The 22,226-nt window shown below is 52.5% G+C and overlaps 1 long non-coding RNA gene and 1 pseudogene across 2 annotated transcripts in view; one reads left to right on the top strand and one right to left on the bottom strand.

Annotated features, from left to right (window-relative positions):
* The window catches only part of LOC123277542 (L-lactate dehydrogenase B chain pseudogene), a 134,754-nt pseudogene that overhangs the window by 47,119 nt on the left and 65,409 nt on the right, over positions 1–22,226 (top strand).
* LOC139040400 (uncharacterized) overlaps positions 2,877–22,226 on the bottom strand; it is a 32,972-nt gene continuing 13,622 nt past the window's right edge. For both annotated transcript variants that reach the window (XR_011494890.1, XR_011494891.1), the window contains 2 exons: positions 16,148–16,504; positions 2,877–13,745 (listed from right to left, as the gene is read on the bottom strand). This is a non-coding gene — a long non-coding RNA (uncharacterized lncRNA). The remainder of the gene's footprint in view (positions 13,746–16,147; positions 16,505–22,226) is intronic.

Genomic DNA, 22,226 nt, shown 5'->3' with positions numbered 1-22,226 from the left:
CTCAAGCTTCTGGCCACCAGCAGGCTGGGCACCGACTCCTCAGCCTGGGCAGGACAGGCTCTCTCAGATTGCTTTCATGAACTCGTCAGAGCTGACCTAGTCTAACCTAGAAATTAGTCTAGGTTAGACCACAGTCTAACCTAGAAATTAAGAAGCACTTTATCCACAGTGAGTTTTGGCTTCCTGAGGCCCTGCCTACCCCCTAGAGTCACAACCCCTCAGCTGAGGACCCTTCTAGAATGAAAGTTTGTTCTAACCTTCATCGGAAAAAGAGAATCACAAAGAGGATGATGTGTCTGCTCATGCCCAACCAGCGGTCCAGGCCCACTTCCTGTCTTTGGTTTTGCATGACTTCAGAGCAAATGGAGCAGAGCATTACCTGGAAACAGGAAGTGAAAAGCTATGCCATCTGTATTCAGCTGTTAATGCAGGAAGCATTTTTGAGTGCCTGTTGCATGCTGGGCCCTGTGCTTGTCCCGGTCAGTTGAATGACATGCTCTCCTTGCTCACAGACTGCCAGGGAGACAGACCCGTCAGGGACAGTCCAAAGTGAGGCAGTGGTGATGAGGAAACGTCTAAAGTGCCCCATGGACCAGAGTGGCTTAGCTTCTGGAGGACACTGAAGGGAGCCAGAAACCTGGAACAGAGAAGAGCCTGGGGCGGGAAGAGTTCTGGCCCCAGATATAGCTGGGGAACAGACCCCTTCCTTCCTCCTTGTGTGATGTAAATCTATTCCTTGCCTTGGTTCTCTGTGTTGGTTTGCCCAGTGCCAACTGGGAAGTCCAGAGGATGCTTCCTCATGTGAGGACCAGGCTGCACGGGACGGGGGAGGCCCAGAGCAGGGGTGTGAGTGGGGAGGAGAAGCCTTTCCAGGGTTGCCCCATGTGAGGGGAAGCAGAGGCATGAGTGACTCCCACTCTAGTCTTCAGCACTCGTCTCTGTGACTGCCCTAAATCCCGGGTCAGCGTCCCAGCCTCTCCCCAGGCCCTTCGGCGGTGGGAAATCTCCTTTCCCTTGGCTGGTGCTGGGCACTTCTCCCCAGGGAGTAAGAAGGGTCACAACAGCCCTTACGGCGGAGCTGGGGAGCAGGGGCAGTTAGAGCATTAGCTCTGCAGACACGCTGCCTGGGTTGAAATCTCGGCTTTGCCACGGGCTCACTCTGCAACCCTGGGTAAGTTAATTAGCCTTTCTGTGCTTCAGTTTCCTCATCTGTAAAACAGGGATAATATGGCATCTTCTTCATAGGGCTTCTTTAAAGTCGAGTTACTATGTATAAAATGCTTAGAACATTGCCTGGAATATAGTGGATGCTATATAAGGGGTAGAGCTATGATGGTTAAGGTGAGCAAGGCCGAGAGGCCAACTAAGTTGACCAGTCAGTACTACTCCAGGCTCAAGTAGAACATGACTCTGCAGTGACTGTACTAAGGCCTCCTCAGCAGTGCCCTAGCCAGGGAACAATGCGGGGACAGGGGTCGGGGGAGCAGGGCACGGCCAAGGCTGCTTCCACCTGAGGAAAGCCCCTTTCCTACTGCGGACGTTCCTCTGGATCGTGTTGTGGCGAGGACCCGCTGCTCTGGGGGCCAGGAGGGGCAGGGGGCAGGCTTGATCGTGGAGCTGAGAGGGGTGGACAGGACCTGTGCCCCTACTTGTTCGGAGCCCTGGGACTTGCAGACAGGAGCAGGAAGGCGTGTGCCTTGGGAGCCTCTTCCCTTCCCCTGACCGCAGCTGCCACAACCGCAACTACCAATCGATCCATTCATCAGAAAGCCTTCTGACCGGCACGGCTCCCAGCCCTCTCCCTCGCATTCCAGCGCCCGGGTGCTGGGCTGCTGGCCCTGCTGTGGCCTGGCCAGCAAGCCTGGAATGCCCTTCCCTTCTCTCCCCCCAGGGACAGGAGTCTGGGGCAGAGTCCAGTCAGGCGCGCAGTGTGAGGCTCTTTGGGGCCATCAGGTGAGAATTCTGTTCCAGGAATTCAATTCCTTCTAAGAGACTGCAGTGCTCAGTGCTGTGCCAGAAGCCGGGGGTGGGGGGGGGGGTCCCAACTAGGTGGTCCAGTGCTCGACACGGCGCAGCGCAAGGAGCACCACGAGGCAGTGAGTGTGCTTTTGAAGAAATGACTTTAGCTCAAATCCTGGATATACCTTTTACTAACAGGGACTTTCGGCAAGTTGCTGGAATGCTCGGAGCCTCATTTCCTCATCTCTAAAATGGGAATTATAATAATTGTGACCTTACGTGATTAGTGACAGGATCAAATTAGAAATTTCCTGGAAAATACTCTGTATCGTTGGCAGCCTCATGCAGATGTTGGCTATCACTAATAAAGGACTTTGAGTTTGAAATCAGGAAATCCATGGTCAGATCTCAGATCTGCTATTTTCTAGCTATGAGAACTGGGGCAACGTAGGAACCTCTTTTAAGCCTCAGTTGCCTCATCTGTTAAGTGGAAATAATACTACCTGTCTTAGAGAGTTTGTGAAAAGTCAATACAGGATATAACCAGACCCTGGTTGCAGAGTAGATGCTCCAGAGCGTTAGTTACAATTATTCACAGAAGTAATAGTAAGAGTAAGATGGCCAGAAGGAACTCACCACAGAAAGTAAATCAGGCTCACATGCTCCATGCTGCTCCACTCGGCTGCAGCTCCCCATACTGTAGTCAATCAATAAATATTTTCTGATTGATTGAGGACGATTAATCCCGGACTCTGCTGCCAACATTCTGAGAAGCTGGAAACGCCAAGCCTTTGGGCACCAGGCCCTGGCCTGCTCTCCGGGCTGGAACTGTCTCCCCGAGCCCCTCTTCCCTCTCTTCACTCTCGCCTTAGGTCCAATATTTGCTTCCCTTAAAGCTCATAAAACACTATTTCACTGAACTATGTTTTCACTTACGTAAGAAGACTGTCATGCCAAAGTTATTTTATTGCAAAGAAAGCAGAAAAACCATAGAAAATATATTTTTAGAACACAATGATAGAAATCATATTCTGGTTCTTCCTTGAATTTTAAAGATAAGATTATCGACTATACGCCTGATTTTTAAAGCCAACTTCAAATAGGGGTCTTCCTAGAGCTGAGTTTTGGGGGATCCTGGACTGTGGGCTCATGTCATCAGGGACACCTTGTGCCCCTAGGGAGTTTCACCTCTTTTTGCAGGTGGAAGCCAGGAATCAAGAGGAAAATTGGACGTGTGCCTCTGAAATCACTAACATTTCTCCAAACGTTAATTAACTCACTCATTTAATGACCATCTATGGAGCATCTACCACTCACCTGGCCCTAGGTGCTGGGGCTAAAATCATTGAACAAGACCCATGCCTACCCTCAAGGAGCCTCAGGCTTGTAAACACTCTGCTTCCACGCAGAGCACCAGTGCTGGTTGGGTGTTAGGAGGAGATGTGTGGGGTGGGGAGAGAGAAAAGTGCACCACATACAGAGAGGGGAAAGGGACAATCCAGAGAGAAGGAACAGCATATGCAAAGGTCAGGAGAGGTGAGCAACAGTGTAGTGAGCTCTGGGCAGCATAATTATTCTGGGATGATTGGAGCTGGGGAGAAAGAACATAAGTGGGAGAGAGACCAGATCAGCCCCATTCCTCAGGCACCTGTAGGTCATACACATAACATTTGACTTTACCTTGAGGAGCCACTGAGGAATCTGCAGGCGGATGGGATCAGATCCATCCACTCAGTGTTTCCTGAGCTTAGGGCACTGCCCTTAGTTCTGAGGAGCCCACAAAGAGGCACATATGGTGCTGCAGGGACCGTTGTCCTCAGGAAATGTAGCATCTATTCAGGAAGTTGCGGGAGTGGGGAGTGTTGGAAGGGTGCCAGAGACTTAGCCACATTATCAGCTAAAGGGAAGGAGCCCAGAAAGAAAGAAGCTATACAGATGGAGAGACAGAGGCCACTGAAGGGGTGGGGTCCCGGGGAAGTGCAGGGGTAAGAGCAAGGATGCAAAGGTTTGCAGGGTCAAGGGGAGACAGGTTTCCCCTTTGAGGTGAATGACGTAGGCTTGGCAGGAGAGGGGCTCAGGAGACTAAGCTGTCAAGAGAGTACCAGCAATCTGTGGCGGGTCCAGGTGGGGAGGGAAGGAGGAGGTGCCAGGGAAAGTTCACTGCCTCATTCAACAAACAAGATAAGTGATTACTGAGTACTACCAGGGACCAGGGACAGGACCAATCTGCCACCGTTCGCACCCCTAGGAGCTCATGATCTCTTTCTGCCTGGCCTGCTGTCCTCTTGTTGAAATCATGTCTTTTAACGTCATCTGAAATGTCCCTCCTCAGGAAGCCTTCCCACTGCTCTCCACAGGAATGCTTTCTCCCTCCTCTGGACCCCAGGGTGCTTTAGTCTCTGTCTCTCTTATGGTCATGCCTCCCCTTGTGTGAACACTTCCTACCCTTCCTCCAATTCAACTATGAGCTTCTTGAGGATGGAGACGCCTTTTTGTCTCCCATAGGGCCCAAATAGACTAGTGCTCAATAAAAGTTTGTTGAATGGATGAGTGAATGAATGGATTTTAAGAACCCAGGCCATTCCCCCCTCTGGAAGTGCCCCTCCCTCTGCTGTTCCTAAGCAGAGCTCCTCCCTTCCATCCTACTGTGGCCTGTCTCCGGAGCTGGCTGCTCAGTCACATGCCTGTCACAGGTCCTCTGCACTTGGTGAGGTCGTGGGCTCTGACAGGAAGCCAGAGCTGCAGGGTTTGAACTGGCTCTGTCAGTTAACCAGGTGCGAGCGGACCTGGGGGGCTTGTGCGGGCCCACCGAATGCTCTGGACGCCTGCGTGCCTACCAGGATGCTGGAGGAACCCTCAGGCCTTCCTCCATCTTGGTGTCTCCCTTCCCTGCTCTAGCCCTCCTGTCCCTGCAGGGTGCTCCTGTCAGTGGGCACCCCAACCCTTGAGGCTCACCTGGTGCCACAGTGGCTCCAGGTGTTCCCCTTGTCTGATGGCAGGCCTTCCTCAGTTTGGTCCCAGCCTTCTGCTTCAGCCTCATCTTCTATTATCTGCCTGCAGGCCGCAGGAAATTGAATACCCATCCACTCGATAAATCTTTATTGAATGTTTACTATGGCCTGGCTCAAGGTTAGTTGCTGGAATTTCCAAAATATAACACAGCCTGCTCTCAAGGAGCTCACAGTCCAGCAGGGCTGGAGGGGATGAGGCAGGTAAGCAGTTGATTACAGTGTCTGCCCATAGTTAGTGTCATGGGCAGGAAGACCAGGTTGCCGTGGGAGTCCCAGGAGATGGTGGGGGGTTAGAAAGGCTTTCAGGGAGGGGTGAGCCAAGAGAAGAAGAGAAGGGGAGGAGGGGAGGGCCTTCCAGGCAAAAGGAGCAACAAGGGCAGAAGGGCAGAGGGGAGAGTGGCCAGGGGTGGCTAAGTGTGGACAACAGGGGGTTTGATGGGGATGGGACTGGCGAGGTGGGCAGGGGCTGAGCTATAGAACTGTCACTATGCCCCCAACCCCACCTGTGGAAATAAACCTGTCTTTAAAGTCCTCTCAGCCACTGCCTCCTCCAAGAATTCCTATTTCCCCAACCCACGTGGATTCGTCCTTCTCAGAACCAGATGGCATTTGTATTCCTCTGATGGCCTCTTGTCATGCTTCAGCTCATTTTATCCTTATGTGTGCACCTGCCCTACCACCTCCACCACACTGGGAAGTCTTCCAGAGCAGAGCTGCGTCATTTTGATGTTCTTCACAAATACTTAGAGAGGACCTACTCTGGGCCGGGTTTTGGCTACTGGGAATGCAGCAGAGACCAGTTGGACAAATTGGACTGAATACCTAAGTCCCCATCCAGATCGCCTCTCTCCCTTTATCAGGCTCGCCAGTGAGTCATCAGGAGCTTGCTTAATAAGCAAGAAATCCATCCAAAGGGAGAACCGTTGTCTGGTGCCACTTGCTGTGTGACTTTTGGCAAATCCTGTAACCTCTCTGACAGGATAAAAGTAACTCCTTCCTCAGGGTCTTGTCATGAGCAAACGTGATAACAAATGTGGAAGTGCTGGTTAAACTTTAAAGCACCCTCCAGAGACCAGAAGTTTGGGAGTGGGGTGCTTTTCCACTGCTCCCCACCAGAGTGCACCTTCCAGGAGATGATAAGTCCAGATCAGGCCGCCCTACCTGGACAAGGCACCTGAAATCACCCTCACCTGTGCTAACTCAGAGACCACTGGATCGTTGATTCCCATGGAGACAGCAGTCGCAGAGGTCAAAGGTTTGGGATTTAAAAAGAACACTGGGACCTCAAGTCCTAAATGGAGAATATTCTTCACTCCGTCTTCAGTTTGAGGAAAGGGCGTCTTTATTTGTGTTTAGGGGTGGGACTCCTGCTCTGGGAACAGAATTTGAGAGCCCTGGGTAGGGCTAAGCCTCAAAGCCAATGGCCCAGGGTACTAAGGGCTCTGCTGGCCTCCCAGCTGCCCTAAGTTCCTCTATTTTCCACTTTCCTTTCCTTTTTTACAGGCCACCCCATGTGTCTATGACTCTCCTGACCTTCCCTTTCCCTGCCTGTCCCCTCCTAGAAAGGCTTTAGCTAGGAACAGGGGCCTTGGAGCAAGACTGTCTGGGTTCGAATCCAACCTCTGTCCTCACTAACTGTGTGACCTGGACCATGTGTGAGATGATGATGGTGCTGGCACTGGCCACAGTGGTACTGGAGAAGATTCAATGAGTTCACCCGGGGTTCAGCAGACCTTTTCTGTAAAGGGCCAGATAGTAAGTATTATTGGTTTCCTGGCTATCCATCTCTGTCACTACTATTCAGCTCTGCCACCATATCTCGAAAGGAGACCTAGACTATACATACACGAATGGGCGTGCAGGCCAATAAGGCTTTATTTATAAAAATAGGTGGGGGGCCAGATTTGCCCTGAGGCTCGTAGTTTGCTGACCCAGAGTTAAAACGTCAAGAAAGTGCTTGGCATCTGGTCAGCACTCAATAAATGTTAGCAATTACTATTCATTCATCAATAAACTACATATTTGAGCACCTACTCTGTGCCAGGCACTGTTCTAGTTGCTGGGGGTACAGCTGTGAGCAACGCAGACAGGGTCCCTGGGCTGGTGGAGCTCACGTTTCGGATGGGGGTACAGGAACAAACGAGGAAAGAAATAAGAGAGAATGCCAGGTAGTGGTCAAGGCTGTCATGAGAATGAATTAGGGACTGCGACAGTGACATCAGGCTGGTCTACATTAGAAGATGATCAGGGATGGCTTCTGGAAGGTGTGACATTTAAGCCAAGACTGACATGACAAGGAGAAAGCTCTGTGGCAACAGACAGAAGACACTTCCAGGCAGAGGGACACACCAGCTCTGCTGTGGGCTCCTGCTTCTGCCTTTAGCCCGGCTCCGAGCCAGCAGAAGGGTGTGTAGTCCTGGGAGGACCCGGAGGAGGGAAGTGAAGAAGGACAGGACAGAAAGGAACATCCGGGTTCCTTCCGATCGACAATTCAGGGGGCTGCGGGGGCTGTGGGAGAGGCATGTCTCCTCACTGTCCTGATCCTCAGTCCCTTTCCCGGGATATATTCCTTTTCTCAATGTCCCACCCCTCAGTCCAGCTCCCTCCTCACCTTTCTCTCCTCACACTGCCAGGCTCAAAGCCCTCAGCCCAGGTGTGGCACCCATTTCTGCCCTTTGCATCTATCTCTGGGTCCCAGGCTTGCTAAAGCCAGCTACCCACTGCCTGCAGCCAGAGGTGCCCCCCTCCCACCTTCCAGCAGGTGAGCAAGAGGGTCTGGATTCCACTTCCTCCTGTGCAGGGGAGGTTGGAATTCCAGACACTGGGGATGTGGTGGGCTTCCCTAGAGCCACTCCCAGAGACAGACCACGGAACTGGAAGAGAACTTAGAAGTCCTGGCCTCTGGTTCAATGTTCCTATGCTTGTTGTTGGGTGAGAAAATGCCTGTGTGCATACGGATTCCAGATCCCCTCCAAGACCCCTCTGTTCCCTATCTCCAGACCCAAACTTGCAGCTGTCTCTCTCTCTCTCTTTTTACATCTTTATTGAGGTATAATTGACGTACTAAAAGCTGTACGTATTTAACGTAAACAATTTGATGAGTTTGGACATAAGCACATACCCAGGAAACCATCCCCACAACCAAGGGGATGGACAAAGCCGTCACCTCCAAAAGTTTCCTTGTGTCCCTTTGTGTTTTGCTTTGTTTGTTTTTGTGGTAAGAACACTTACCAGGAGACATTCCCTCAACAAAATTTTAAGTGTACAATACAGCATTGTTGACCAGAGGCACTGCAGCCTGCCCTTACTAAACGTTCTGGCTCACACAGAATTCTGTGGGATGGCCTCGCGCAGGAACTAGGCCACCACAAGTGACCTCACTCTTCGACAGAAATTCTAAAACCCCAACATTCTAAACTCCAACAACTTTTGGAGTTGGAGCCAGCCTGCCATGGTGACTGCTACAGTGGGCTAGCTCTGGGCAGCTTCTGGGTCAGAGGGACTGGTTTCCTGACCCGGTCCCAGTTCCAGATCACACCCTTCTGGGGGCCTGTAGCCTTCTGTCTCCTCCTTCAATTCTCACTTCCTTTAGAAGCCTTGCTAGACTTTGACCCCAACTCTGATGACCTCACTGACCCCAGCATTGCCCTCAGAAGGCACGCCTCAGAACCAGCTCTAGCTGGTGTGCCCCGTTGCCCTGACCAGCCTGGGAACCTGGAATGGCACCTCCTCTCTCCTTCATGGCCCTCACACACCCCCAACTGGCTGTAAGAGTGTTTCCAGGGCTGCCTGACTCACCAACAACTGGTGCTGTCAGGTTGTCCGTCTGTCATGTGGTTCTGTGGGTCCCAAACAGGTAGGCGGGCAGCATGGGTTGGGGCGGGCGTGGTCCCAGCCCATTCAGGGGCCTCCCTCCCCACTCTGTTGTCTTGTGTTGCTGTCTTGGTACCCAGGAAGCTGGCCTGCCAGGGAAAGGAAAATCTGACCCCTCTTCCTGTCAACAATGACTTTCTTCTTGGAGCTGCCCCCTCTAGGCTGAGTCACCAGGAAGGGCAATCAGCCCCTGTCCCTGGAGGAGGAAGCTCTGGGTGGGAGCTTTCCTTCCACAGCCCAGGGCTGCCAGAAGCCTACGGCTGGACGAGGTTTTGCCAGCCGAAAGAAGGGCTCAGAATAGGCTCCCTGGGGCCCCCTAAGGTGGAGGTGGTCTCGAAATTCTCCTCTCTCCACTGGGCCCTGCAGGTCAGCCTGCAGGCCACACCAGACAGATGTTCCTGAGTGTGTCTTTGACCATGTCACAGCTTGCTGATAACCTTGGGAGGCTCCTCACTGCCTCTAGAATAAAGTCCAGATGCCTTAGCTTGGCTCCAAACTCTCTTTTTGACGTCATCGTCCTTCACTCCCTCATGCCCTCGGCTCCAATCAGGGTGGCCTCCTCTGCTCCTGAGTGTGACAGTGCCCATGGCCGTCACCACAGCTTCACCTCTGCGTGCCCTGCTCCATCATTCCCTATGCTGGAATGCCTTTTCCTTTCCGATGCACCCATACTTTAAACCCTGTTTCCATTCACACGTCATCCATCCATCCATTCAAGAAATCTTTGTTGAGCACCTTCTGTGTGCCAAGCTCTGGGCCAAGAACTGAGGTTTCCACCACCAACAACCTCGACAAGATAAGCCCTCGTGGACCTGCCAGGCTTACAGAGGGCACAGAGACATACACAGGTACTTGCAATGTAGCAAGGTGAGCTCAGGGTGCTAGGGGAACACCTGGGAGGAGCACTTCACCCAACCTTGAGAAGATCATAGAAGGCTTGCCGGAGGAGGTGACACTGCTGATTTCTTGAGGAGTGAGTAGGAGTTAGGTAGGTAAGGGAACCATGGAGAGGAGGGGGCAGCAAGGACGTTGGGACCAGAGAAAGCAGAAAGTAGGAAGCCTTGACACAAGAGATGGTGCATTCTAGGAACTGAAAGTTGGACATAAAGTCTGGGGTAGAGGGTGTGAAGGAGTGGTGAGAGAGGAGTCTGGGAGTTACCCAGGGGCCTCACACAGTTTGGACTTTATCCTAAGAGCCATGAGAAGTCGATGAAAGGTTTATAGCGGAGGCTCGCAATAGCAGATTTGCACCTTAGATGGTCCATAGTGACTACAGTGTAGACCACAGACTGGAGGAGGGCAAGGGCAGGCCCGGAGCCCCGTGAGGAGGTGATTTTATGTAGTCAGGGTAGGAGGCATGGGTGGCTTGAACCAAGTGATGGCCGGGGAGCTGAGGCATAGAGGAAGGGTCCAGGGCTCTTTCCAGCTAACTGGGCTTGGTGTCTGCTTAGGCAGAGGGGTGGAGGGGGGAAGCATCAAGCGTGGCTCCCAGGTTTCTGATGAAGCAGGTGGGCAGTGGGGCTGTGTTACTGAGAGGAGCAGGTCTGCAGCAGAGGGATGATGAATGAAAACTGGGACGAGTTCACTTTGAGTCCCCGGAGGGGACATCGAGGGCAAGCAAGAGCCCAGGGGGGCAGACAAGGCTAGCTCTCTGGAGTGAGGTCTTTGTTGGAGGAGAGATTTGGGGACCCCATCTGTCTATGGTCATTGACCTGGGAGCAGATGGGATTTCCCTCCTCCATGAAGCCTGCCCTGCTTCCTCCAGCTTCCTGCAGCCAGTCCAGCCCTCCCTTGACGGTGTTATTGGCTGCCTTCGTCACTCAGCTTCCTCTAGGTATGCATCATCTTTCTGATCAGAGGTCAGCCAGCCAGGAGACCTTTGCAATAGCCACATGACAAGGGTGAGAGCCTGACCCAGAAAGAGAGGAGACAGATGGGAGAAGTATTTTAAAGGGGGTTTAGAGGAACTTGTGATTGGCTAGGAGTGTGGGGTGAGGGAGAAAGAGGAGTCGCAGCTACGCCCAGCTCACCTCTAGCTGGAGAGGTCACAGGACACGGAGTCTGAGGCAAAGAGGAGAGTCTGGAGCTATTCATGAGGCAGCCTCATCCTGCTCCTGCTCCAGCCACATTGGCCTTCTTTACCAGCTCCTCTCTGACCTCAGGGCCTCTGTACTTGCTCTTTTCTCTGCCTGCCTCAGACATTCATGGGGCTTGAGTACTCAGATAACTCAGATTTCTATCTGGAGGAGCCCCTGACCCCATCACTCCCTGTCTGTTTCCTCTGCCTCAGTTTTCATCATAGCATTCATCACTCCCCATCATTCTATCGTAAAGTTGTTTATGTGTTTTTCTGTCTCCACCATTGGAATGTGACTTCCCTCAGGGCAGGGGTTCAGTCTGTCTGATTCACCTTCACCCAGAGGAGGGCCCGATGTGGGCATCTGGTGCACGCTGGTGATGGAATGACTCACCAGGGAGTGCAATAGCTGTGCCAGCAGCAGTGGCAGGAGGGTGTCACAGTGGAATGCGGTCTGAGTGAGAGGAAAGGGACCTGGGGCAGAACTGATGCCTCAGGCAGGGGAGAGGAGCCCCTGGAGGAGGGCAGAAGGATGGCGGAGAGTGGCCCTTGTCCAGGAATCTGTATTCGCACCCCATGTGGGGGCCCCAGGTGGTACGTGGAGTGGCAAGATGCCCAGGGAGTGGAGAGTCCCAACAGGATGCCTCAGAGAGGTCTAGTCTGAAAAAACCCCTTGGAGCAGGCTGCTGGCAGCCCCCTGTGTGGAGCGTGGGGAGTAACCCTGGAGATTGGAAGAGGAGAGGAGGAGAGACAGGAAAGGAGCTAGATACTGTGTGCCTGGCTCTGGGATGACAACTGGAGGTGGGGCTGCAGGGGGATCAATGTGGTGAATGACGATCACAGCCTCAGAACTGCTCTCCTCACCCCACTTTGGCAGTGAACTCCCCATGCAGCGGAATCTTAAAAGCATAAATCAGAGCATGTCACTCCTCTGCTCAAAACCATTACTTAGAATAAACCCAAACTCCCTATGCTGATAAACAAAGCCCTCCTGGCCTTGGCCCTGCCTTCTCCTCTGACCTCATCCCCCGACCCTGGCCCTGCTCACTCCACACCAGCCACAGGGGCTCCAGGCTGGTCCTGGAGCCAAGTGCCTCCCTGCCTCAGAGCATTGGCACTGCTGTTCCTGCTGCCTGGAACGCTCTTCCCCAGACTGTCACCTGGCCCTCTCCCTTACTATATTCAGGTCTCAGTCCAAATGTCGCTTCCTCCGAGAGGCTTTCCTGTGCATCCTGAGATGGAACCATTCCACTTTCTGCTGCCTTACCCTGCTTTATTTTTCTGCATGGCAGAAAATTACGTGTATTATATATTAAATATTTACTTATTTGTTTGTTAGTTTCTTGCTCTTCTTTCCCACTAAAGCATAAGCTTCAGGAGGACAGGGATTTCTGTCGATTTTGTTCATTGCTACCTCCGTAGTACATAGAACAGTGCCCAGCACATAGGCATCAGTAAATACTGTGCAGAATGGATGTTTGAATAAATGAATAGCTGAATGTCTAAAGCAAATTTACAAAGAGCCCTTATGTACAGTGGCTCTTCACAGCAGCTTTGCAAAGGGTCATCGTCATTTTACAGAGGAACAAGCCTAGGCTCAGAGCAATGGAGTGACTTGCCTAGACAGAGCCTGAGCCCATGGCTGCTGCAGGCAGGTGAGCACAGCTCTTCTCAGGGTGCCCTGCGGACCCTCTGCAAAGAGAACAAGACCTTCCCCCCACTTTCTCCTAGTCTAGGCAGGGAAATGAGAGGAGGAGACTGAGAGGAATAAAGAAGTGCCAGGGAGGAGCGTTGGGAGAGGACTAGGAAGAGGCACCTTGAGGAACCAGGAGCCCAGAATGAGGAGGGGTTTTGGGATGGGCAGCCCACCTTGCCTTGCATGGGAACCAAGCACCCTACATCCTGAGCCTTGAAGGGGCATCTTGGATCCCACTGCCCACTTCTACCTCCAGGGTATAAGCAGGGACTTGCCTCAGGAAGGGATACCCTTGCTAATGAAGCCCTGACTGGTTAGTTCCTTCTCCCCTCCACCTCCCCTGCCACGCTCAACAAGCTACTGGGAATTTCCCATTTCCTAGTGGGAACTACAGAACTCTGGGGGGATTTTCCTCAGCCCAGGAACTCAGGACCCTTTCCAGCTTTTACATAACTTCTTCACCCTCTGCATAACAACTCCCCACACGCACACACACAAATTGGGCGGGGGGGCAGGAGGGGGAGGGGAGAGCCCCCTGGAGACCTCTGCACCTGCCCCAGGAGCAGATACTTTCTCCCCCCATCTCCCCAGAAGCCACCTGTTGGGTCATTTCAAGGCCACACTTAAGGAACAGGCTCCCTCTGTCATCTCCTGAAGGTGGGTGACAAAGTGGCTGATGCCACAACTGCTGAACACATAGCCTCCAAAGCCGAGATGGGGCCCAGTCCCCAGCTGGGGGAGGAGGCCTCTGCTGGTGCATCTCCGTGTTCCTCTCTGCTTTCCAGTGAGTCATCCGGCCCAGTCCCCGTTGTTCTTGCCCCTGCCTCTGCTTGCTAGCAGTGTCCCTTCCATGCACCTGGCCATGTGCAGGAGATAGTGGCTACAGGGGTGGGCTGGGAGGTCTTGGTCAGTCAGCCAGCCTCAGGGAGCCACGCCAGGATGAGCAGTGACCCGCTGGTGTCTGGGTTGAGACAGCAGCCACGTGAATCATGAGCACTTTGTCTGGTCCGAGACACATCCCAGGCCAACTGTTTACTCACAGGTGCCCAGAGCACCTGCTTCTTCCGAGCAGCTCTTTCTCTCCGTTCATTTCAGTGACTGTTGACTCTGCTGGTCCTAGTCCAAGACACTGAAAGGGAGAAGAATAAAAGAATGAAGAAGACACAGCTCCTGCCTTCCTGGAGCCTGAGGTTCACCCTAACAAATGACACACCAGGCTCTGGGAGGGGATGCGGGGGCTCAGAGACAAACAGAACATCTTTCTGAACTCAAGGAACTTAGGGTCTAGCTGGGGAGACAGACATAAGCCAGGAATTGCACCATGGTAGCTGGTGCTTTGCCTGTCTCGGCAGGCACCGCGAGGCTTTGTCACCGCCCGTCAGCTCGTCGGCAGCCCACCAGAACACGAGCACCTTGAGAGCAGGGGTCAGTCTCCTCCCTCTGTATCCTCAGTGTCTCACACAACGGAACGTATTTGCAGAAGAGACATTACATGAACGACTTCTAAACAGCTAACTGTATCACGAGGCTGGAAACGCATGCTAAATAGAGACACAGGCGACCTCCTGGCTTTGTTGTAGAGGAAGGGCTGATTAATCCTAAGTGGTGAGCATCAGATACGGCGCCAAGGAGAAGGTGTGATTGCAGCCAAGCCTTACAGGATGTAGCTGGAGAATGGGAAGCAGGACATCCTAGGCTGAGGGGACAGCAGAGGCAAAGTCCCGGAATAAGAAAGAATATGGCTTATTTCAGCTAATATAAAACAGCCCAGAGGGACTGGCACACGGTGCATGGAAAAAGCAGTAGAAGATGTGGGTGGCAAGGGACACAGGGTGAGGTCAAGAGGAGTCTTGAATAGCAAGCTAAGGAGTTTGATCTTTGTTCTGTAGACACAGAGATTCCGTGAGAATTTTTGAGGACAAGAGTCATGTAAATTGAGCAGCATTTTAGGAAGATTATACAGATGGCTATGTGAAGGGGCTATTTGGAGAATGCACTGCTAGGAGTGTCCTCTCCCTGGCCTTGGCTTCTTGGGAAGGGGGAGAAACTGGGGAAAGTAGGGGGAGAGAGAAGCAGAGAAATCATTTAGGAAACAATTGTAATGTTAGGAGACAGATGACAATGATATGAATCAGAACAGGGGCAGAGGGAATTGAAAGAGGCGGAGTTAGTGACCAATTGGATACGGAAAGTGAGACTAAATTTTCTAGCCAGAGTGGTTGAAAGAACATAAGAGAAGGGGCAGGCTCTGGGGGTTGGGGGAAGAAGATGAGGCATACTGTCTGGATTGTCACCAGCACACTACTTCCTTGGGATCCTGGAGTCACCCTGAGAAGAGAAGGAATCTTAGATTTTCTCATTCTGGTGCATATTGATGGCAGGCTATGGGTGCCTTCAGCCTAGGAGGACCCGAGGAATCCATTTTGGTTAAAGCTTATACAAAATCTCTTTCTACTATGGAAATTTAACAGTCCCCTCCCAGTTTCAGCCACCACCACCTCCCCTCCTCCCACTCACCACCATAACAACAATTTCAGATAAACAATGAAAAAATTTTTAGTATGAGTATGTCCCATGTACTATTTAGGACAAATTTATACTCAGAAGTTATTTGTGGTTTATCTGAAATTCAAATTAGCTGGGCATCTTTATTTTATCTGGAAACACTGCATGACTTGACGTCTTTATCTGAGGCCTCACAGGAATCTCCACTCAATGTATCCACAACCGAACTTCCCAGGGGACACACTTAACCGTACGCTGGGATATACAGGTGAAAAAGCAAAGATGTCCTTGACTCCTCTGTCCTTCTTTTGCTCCCCCTAAAATCTAACCACTCTTCTCCAGCCATAGCCATTGCCCTAGTCCTGGTCACCACCATCTTTACCCATCACAGTTTCCTCTCTAGTCTCTGGTATGTGATTGCCACTAGTAGTCCAAAACATCTTATTTAAATGCACATTTTATCATGGTTCTCACTGGTTTCAATTCTAAAGTCTGAAATCCTTGCCACAGCCTCCCATGACGCGGCCTTTACTTCTTTCTCCCTCCTGTTTCTGGGTCCCTTTCTCAACACCCACAGCCACTCTGAGTTTCTTTCAGGTCTTCAGAAGTGGTGAGCTCATTCTTTTGTTGGGCCTTCTCACCCTCTGCCTGGAACGATCTTCCCTCCCTCCCTCTTTCCCTCTTAGCTCTTAATAATCCCGTAGGTGTCAGCCCCTGTCCTTCGCTCTCCTCAAGCCCGTGCTTCTCTTTTGGAGCAAGTGTCACTCTCTAATCACCTGCTCTGTGCCCTGTTAGACTGTAAGCTCCCCCAGAGCAACACATCATCTGTCTTCTCCACTGTATCCCGAGCCCCTAACACAGTCCCCGACCCAGAGAAGGAGCTTAAGTAATATTTCAGGCATGAACGAAAGAGCAACTTTTCTCCCCTTTCAGCCTAGGTGGTCTCCTCTTATTTCCTGTGAGCTCTCAGCACACAGTGCTCCCCAGAACTGGAATGTTTTGCAGATGGATTTAGAATTGACCCACCACTATGTCCCCCAGTGGGATGTCTCAGTCCTCCAGGTTCAACATCAGTAACTCAGCACCCGGCCAGGCTTGTCTCAATCCTGTGTGTCCAGAGGGGAAAGCAGAACACAGAGTGGCCAGAGACAAGAGGGAGGGCAGGCAGCCTCTTGCAGAATGATGGCGGGCCTGATGCTGGTGAATTGAGGCACAGACCCGGCAACCAGGGCAGCCTTGTCTCCAGGCCCAGCTCCTGAAGTGTAGCCTCCTGAGTGGCTTTCCCAAGTCCCATGGAAGACCTCCAACAAAGGATGTGTTGAGCTTGGGGATTGTGGAGAGCTTCCAAGTGCACCTGCCTAGCAGGCTCTTGCAAATCAGGGCCTAGAATAGAAGGAACAATTAGGGCTGCAGAGTCACCATCAAGCAAGTGACCACCAAAGCAGCACAAGCGGTGAGCGCCCCCAGGGAGACCATGGGGATGTCCATGGAGAAGAGGTGAACAGAATTTGGGGGACACCTGGTTTAAGGGATTCAGGAAGATGAGTAGACTAAACGGGAAGTGGAAAAGAGGAACTAGGGCTGTAGAGGGAGAACGGTGAAGGTGCACAGGCCGGAAGCCGAGGGAATAACATTTAAAGAAGCAAAGGTTGAGCAAGAGTCAGCTGCCCCGAGAGGGTGACCTCTGAGAAGTGGAAGCTGAGGATGGAAAATAGGACGTCAGCGGTGACCTTTGAAGAGGAAAACTAGCTTCTGGTTCCAGACCCCTCCACCTTCACTCTGATGGCCCTTCCATGGGCAGGGAGAATGCTGCCCCCCCACCTCGTCCATTTCCATAAGTGGGAGAACAGCTTATGATTTGGGGAGTGGTCAGGAAGAGGGAGAAAGTCAGCCCTAGTCAAGCGAGGCCCAGTCTCCAGAGCTGGGACAGTGTGCCCAGGAAGGTGAGGGGATGGTCCCCACTTTTCAGAGGCTAATGGCCTAGTGGAGGTGTCTAGGCCCTGCTGCTCAGCTCTGCCGCTTCTCAGGCCAGGGGCTTCCTGGCTGACCCCCTTTATCTCTGCGCCCCTCCTTGCCACCACCCATTCTTTTGCCTGGAGTTTGCCTCCCACCTCCCCCTTCTCCAGTCTCCAGAACCTGCCTGCAGATATGGCCACAGTCTCCCTAATTCTAGACTTCATTCTGCCCCACAAAGACAAGCCTACAACATACTTCCTTACGCATGTCTAATTCAGGGAAGCAAACAGCCAAACAAGCAACCAGTCTTCCCAGGTTGGGAGTTATGAGGCCTGTACAAACTACGCAAAGTCCCTGCAGCTGAGAGTGGTTCCTGGTCTCTGCTCCTGATCCCTCCTGGGAGCCTCCACGGTCCTTAACCTCATGGCTTTGTTCCTGAGAGTAAGGCCTCCTTCTCTCTACCCCAATACAGATGTGCAGACCCCCCCTCCAAGTGTCCCCCCCATCTTCAGTGGGTACTCTGTCCGTTGGAGCTTCAGGTCCAAGGGACCCCCATTCCACAGGACTTCAGACTCATTCAGGAATGTTCCAATGGGAGGCATTCTCTCCAAGGAGGGCACAGGACAGCTTAATCTTTCATAATAATATTTTGTAAATGACACTTTTATGATACACTCCCATGCTCAAAAGGCTTCAGTGGCTCCCTGTGGCCTGGGAGCTGGGAGCGAAATCCTTCATTGGTGCTTCACTCCCTCAGGCAGGCTCCAGGGAGAGAAAGTGCCTTCCTTTGAGAGGAGAGAGGTGAGAGGGAGTCCACTGGTCTCTCTGCCCCAGAGGGCCCACTGAACCTGAGCATGCCCATCTCCCCAACACTGCCCCACCATGGGCTTCCAGCATACAAGGAATGGGAGTTTGGACAAGGAGGAGAGAAGCTGTAGTAAAGAATGAGCTCAGAAGACCTTTGCCTTAGGCTCCTGTGTTAGACTCCAGATTGCAGAGGATTAAGGAGAAACTCAGCTGAGCACTCAAGGCCCTTGTGAACATCTGGGCCGAGCTGTGGCCCAACGGTCAAGAGGCTTGACCTCCAGCACCTCTTCCAATAATGCCCACAAATCTTGAGCATGTCCTTTTTTCTCTAGCCTTAGAGAAATGCCCACAAATCTTGAGCATGTCCTTTTTTCTCTAGCCTTAGGCTCCTTAAGTAAAAATGGAGGGAACTAGATCCTAGGGTCCATTCCAGCTCTGCCATCCTACAACTCCATGACTTGGCCTTTCCTCCTCTCTCTTCCACACACAAGTCTTCTGCTCCAGCCTGATCCATTTCCTTAGGCCTCTGAACACTCTAGGCCAGAAAGGGCCAGCAGACTTATTCCCATTGTCACCTTTAGCCAGTTGGTGATGGCTGCATTGAGGAGTCTGCATTCCAAGTCAGTGGGAAACAGCGCTACAATCAAGGACCAATGTCCTCCTTGGACAGGGGAGGGAAGAGTGGTGCCAGGTATTTGCCGTATATTTGCCAGACTCGATCTATGCCCTTTCAGCCTTCCACCCTTTGACTCAAGCAATCCCCCTTCCTGGATTTCCTTCCCTTCTTCTCTATCTGTCCAAATTCTTTTCAGACCCATATTCTTCAAGGAGCTGGGGTATCTTCCAGCCCTCAGCATCCTCTTCCTCTTCCATGCTTTTTAGAGGTAATGACTTTTGAGGGACACTTGGTTTATTTCTAGTTTTTAGAGATGGCACACAGATCTACTACAAACAAAAAATAAATAAAAACAAAACAAAACAAAACAAAGATAATGACTCTTCTGCTCATTTGACATCAAACCCAGGCTGTCTTGCGAGGTTAAGTTCATTCTGGTGGGTTTCTATGTTCTCTCCCTCAGGAGACGGTGAGCTTCTGGACGGCAGGGCCTGTCTTGCATCACTCAGTCTCCATCTGACACAGCCCAGAGCTGGGCATGGAGCAGGTGCTTGGGGGAGTTCTCTGAGGGGAGACTTGTTATACACAAGAAAGACCAGAGAGTCAGATCCTGGCCCACATGACTGACAGTTGGTGCCTGAGCTGAATACACAGAGAGGGGGCATCCTGATGGGCTTAGTCAGAGGTGAGACTTAGAAACCAGTTCCCTAGAAGTCGGTTTCAAAATAGGGGAGGGACTTGTTGGGCGAGAGGAGGCGGGGAAGTTCCAGCTGTGGGCCAAGGGTGAAGGCTCAGAAGTGGGAAATAAAGAATCTGCTCTGGGAGATCTCACTGGAGAACAAGTCCTCATACATGAGGCCGTTTGCTCTTTGCCAAGTGGCTGTCCGTTTTTCCCTGCCTGCACACCATCTTTCCCCAACCCATGTGTGCTGGCTGCCCCACGCTGTTAATCAGTCCATCAGTCCATAAATTTGAGATGTTGGGGGTGCCCTGGGGTTGTTGGGCGGCAGTGTGAGCGCCCCAAGAGCAGTAAATTCAGGATTGGATCTGAGACATCGCTGAGGCCTCATAAAGTCATGATTTACGGGAAGTTATTCTCTGGCCTCTGCTGCTGGCCCTGTTATGTAGGGCCACATGCTGTGTATGTGTGTGCATGTGTGCATGTGTGTGTGTGTGTGGAGGGTGGGGTGGCAGATGGAAAGAAAGGAAATAAAACACCAGACGCCTGATGTTTAGGCAGTGGATGGGATTCTTCAGCACCCCAGCCGGCCTCCTATTGCGTTTGGTCACCCACGGTTTGCTATTGAACCATTCTTAACCACAGTCTGATGAGTGCGGGCTTGTTTACTCTCCCCTACGCTTTCACAGGCCCCTCAGAGGCAGACACTGGCTTCTATTTCTGGTGTCTGCCCTGCTCCTCCCAGGCTCCTGGGAAGGCTGGATACACACCAGTTACTGGGCTGATGGACTGGCTGAGTGGGGAGGAGCAGGGGTTAATTAATCCTAGAAGGAAGGCCTCCCAGAAAAGTCCCAGCTGCCTGCTCCCTGTGGGCCCGCAAACCTGTCTGTGCCACCCTCTGCCAGTTCAATGTCCTCCGGGCATGATCCTGTCACTGCTGGCTCCGGTTGGCCCTCATCCTTCGGTCTCTCTGGGGAGACGTCACTGGCCCTCAGTTCTGAGTATTTCAGCTGGCTCTGTGAGCAGGGCCTGCTCTAAGACTGATCTGAATGAACGTGACCGCCTCCCTGTTTTACTAAGTTCCGTTCCTACAAACATCTCCCCGCCTTCCTGCCCAACTCATGGCTCTGCCTTCTCCTGGGGAGAAAGCCCGAGACGTCCTGAGCCTGTTTCTTCTCCAGGTCTTGATGCATCCCCTCTCTCACAGAGCTTGGATTTGCTGGGCCCTGACTCTGGGCATAGGTGGGGCAGTGACCTAGGCTAGGAGGGCCCCTGCCCTCCTGCAGCTCCAAGTCCATTGGGGTAACCAGAACACAAGGCTCATTGCGAAACCCTGCGAGGCAACACTTGCTTGATAAGCACCAAATGTGTGCAGAGAGCACTAGTCTCAGCCCAGCCTGGGCTCTCCTGGGTGGGCTGGAGTCCGGGAGGGATCCCTATAAAAGATGGAAAAGGGATTCTCCCAAGAGCATGGAGAGCCAGCCAGTTCAGCTACTCACCAGCTGTGAGACTTTGGGCAAGTCACCTAACCTCTCTGGATTCGGGTTCTTTATCCACACACCAAGGCTCTCTTATATTCTAGGATTCTGATAGTGCATGGCACAGAGTTGCAACCCAGTTGCTAGACAGGGAGAAGAAGGGCTTTGAGAACTCACTGAGGTGGAGGCAGAGGCCCAGGCCAACTGGGACGGGCATGGGGCTTGTGATCTTAAGCACAACTTCCCATGATCACTAGGTGCAAGGGTTTACACCTCAGAGGCCACTGGGGCCAGCACCACATCCTCAAGTCTGGGGCCCAGGTGCCTCAGGCCTGGGCTTCACCACACCCCATCTCCACTATCCCAGTTCCAAGGCTGCGGTAGGCAAGGAAAGAAGAACCCTAGCTGGGCAGGGGGTGGGGGGCTGCAGGAGCCACGTCAGCGTCAACCAGGACAAAGATGAGCTATTCCTCCCAGCTTGAGATCGTTTATTTGCAAACAACAGTGTTTGTGCTGGCCACTGTTCTCCCATCTCCCAGGCCAACAGAGGCTGTCTGTGTGCCTGCCCGCCCCCTCTCAGGCTCCATCTCTGGCCTCCACCAGGGCCTCCACCAGGGCCTCCTGCATGTACAAACCCCCTGCTCTTTGCAGCGGCTCCCCATGCACAGAATCTGAGCCAAGTCCACATCCAGACGGGGGGAGTAGTCCGTGGAAGTTTAGGAGAGAGTTTAGAAGGGGTGACACCCAGTTTTGAGGCTAGCCAGCAGCGCTTTAAGCAGGGAAGGTGTGCATCCTGTCACATCCCAGACACCTGACTCTGACCACAGCTCAGCATCCCCACCCCCATCCCAAATCTCAAGGCCATCATCCATCAGTGCTGGGAATTTAGGGCTCCAAGCACCTCTGAATTAGCCTCCCAAGGTCCTGAAGCCCCAAGCCCAGGAGATCAAACCTCTCTGAAGTTTTGGCAAAGTCAGGGTAGACTCTGTGCAACGCGTCCCTCCATGATGTCAGACAAGCCCTTTCTAGCAGTTCTGTCCTTTGAGATAAGCACTTCTATTTAGGGCCTCATCAAGCCGCCAACTGCCCTTGGGAGGGTCGCATCAGTTCTGACAACCAAACGAGAATGTGTTTTCTTCTCCGATGGGGGAAACTGGGTATGGTCCAGGGGCCTGGGCAGAGGGGAGGGGAAGGAGGTGGGAGGGGTGTAAGCCCAGCTGCAGGGCTGATGGAGACATCTGTCTCCCCTTTGCTGAAACTGAGCCCTGGGAGACAGGTCCCTTGCTCTGGATCAGAGGCTTAAGGGTGGCACAGGGAGAGAACGAGTCTAAGAGCATCAGAGGGGTAGAGGGTGGACCCATTCGGCCCCAAGACCACCTCCTAAGGAGAGAGATGCCCTTTCCTTGCCCACATGCCCAGTCCCTGTCTGCTGTCTGCCCCCAAAGGATAGGGAAGTCAGAGAAATTCCAAAGATGTGTCAGCACAATCCCCTCCCTTCCTATTCCCAAAGTCTAAGCCATCCCTGCAAGCTTATCCCCACCCCAGGACTGGCTGGAAGGCTTCAGAGAG

Source organism: Equus asinus, chromosome 16, assembly GCF_041296235.1.
Source record: "Equus asinus isolate D_3611 breed Donkey chromosome 16, EquAss-T2T_v2, whole genome shotgun sequence".
Taxonomy (NCBI): Eukaryota; Metazoa; Chordata; class Mammalia; order Perissodactyla; family Equidae; genus Equus; species Equus asinus.
This window is presented reverse-complemented; position numbering and strand designations above follow the sequence as displayed.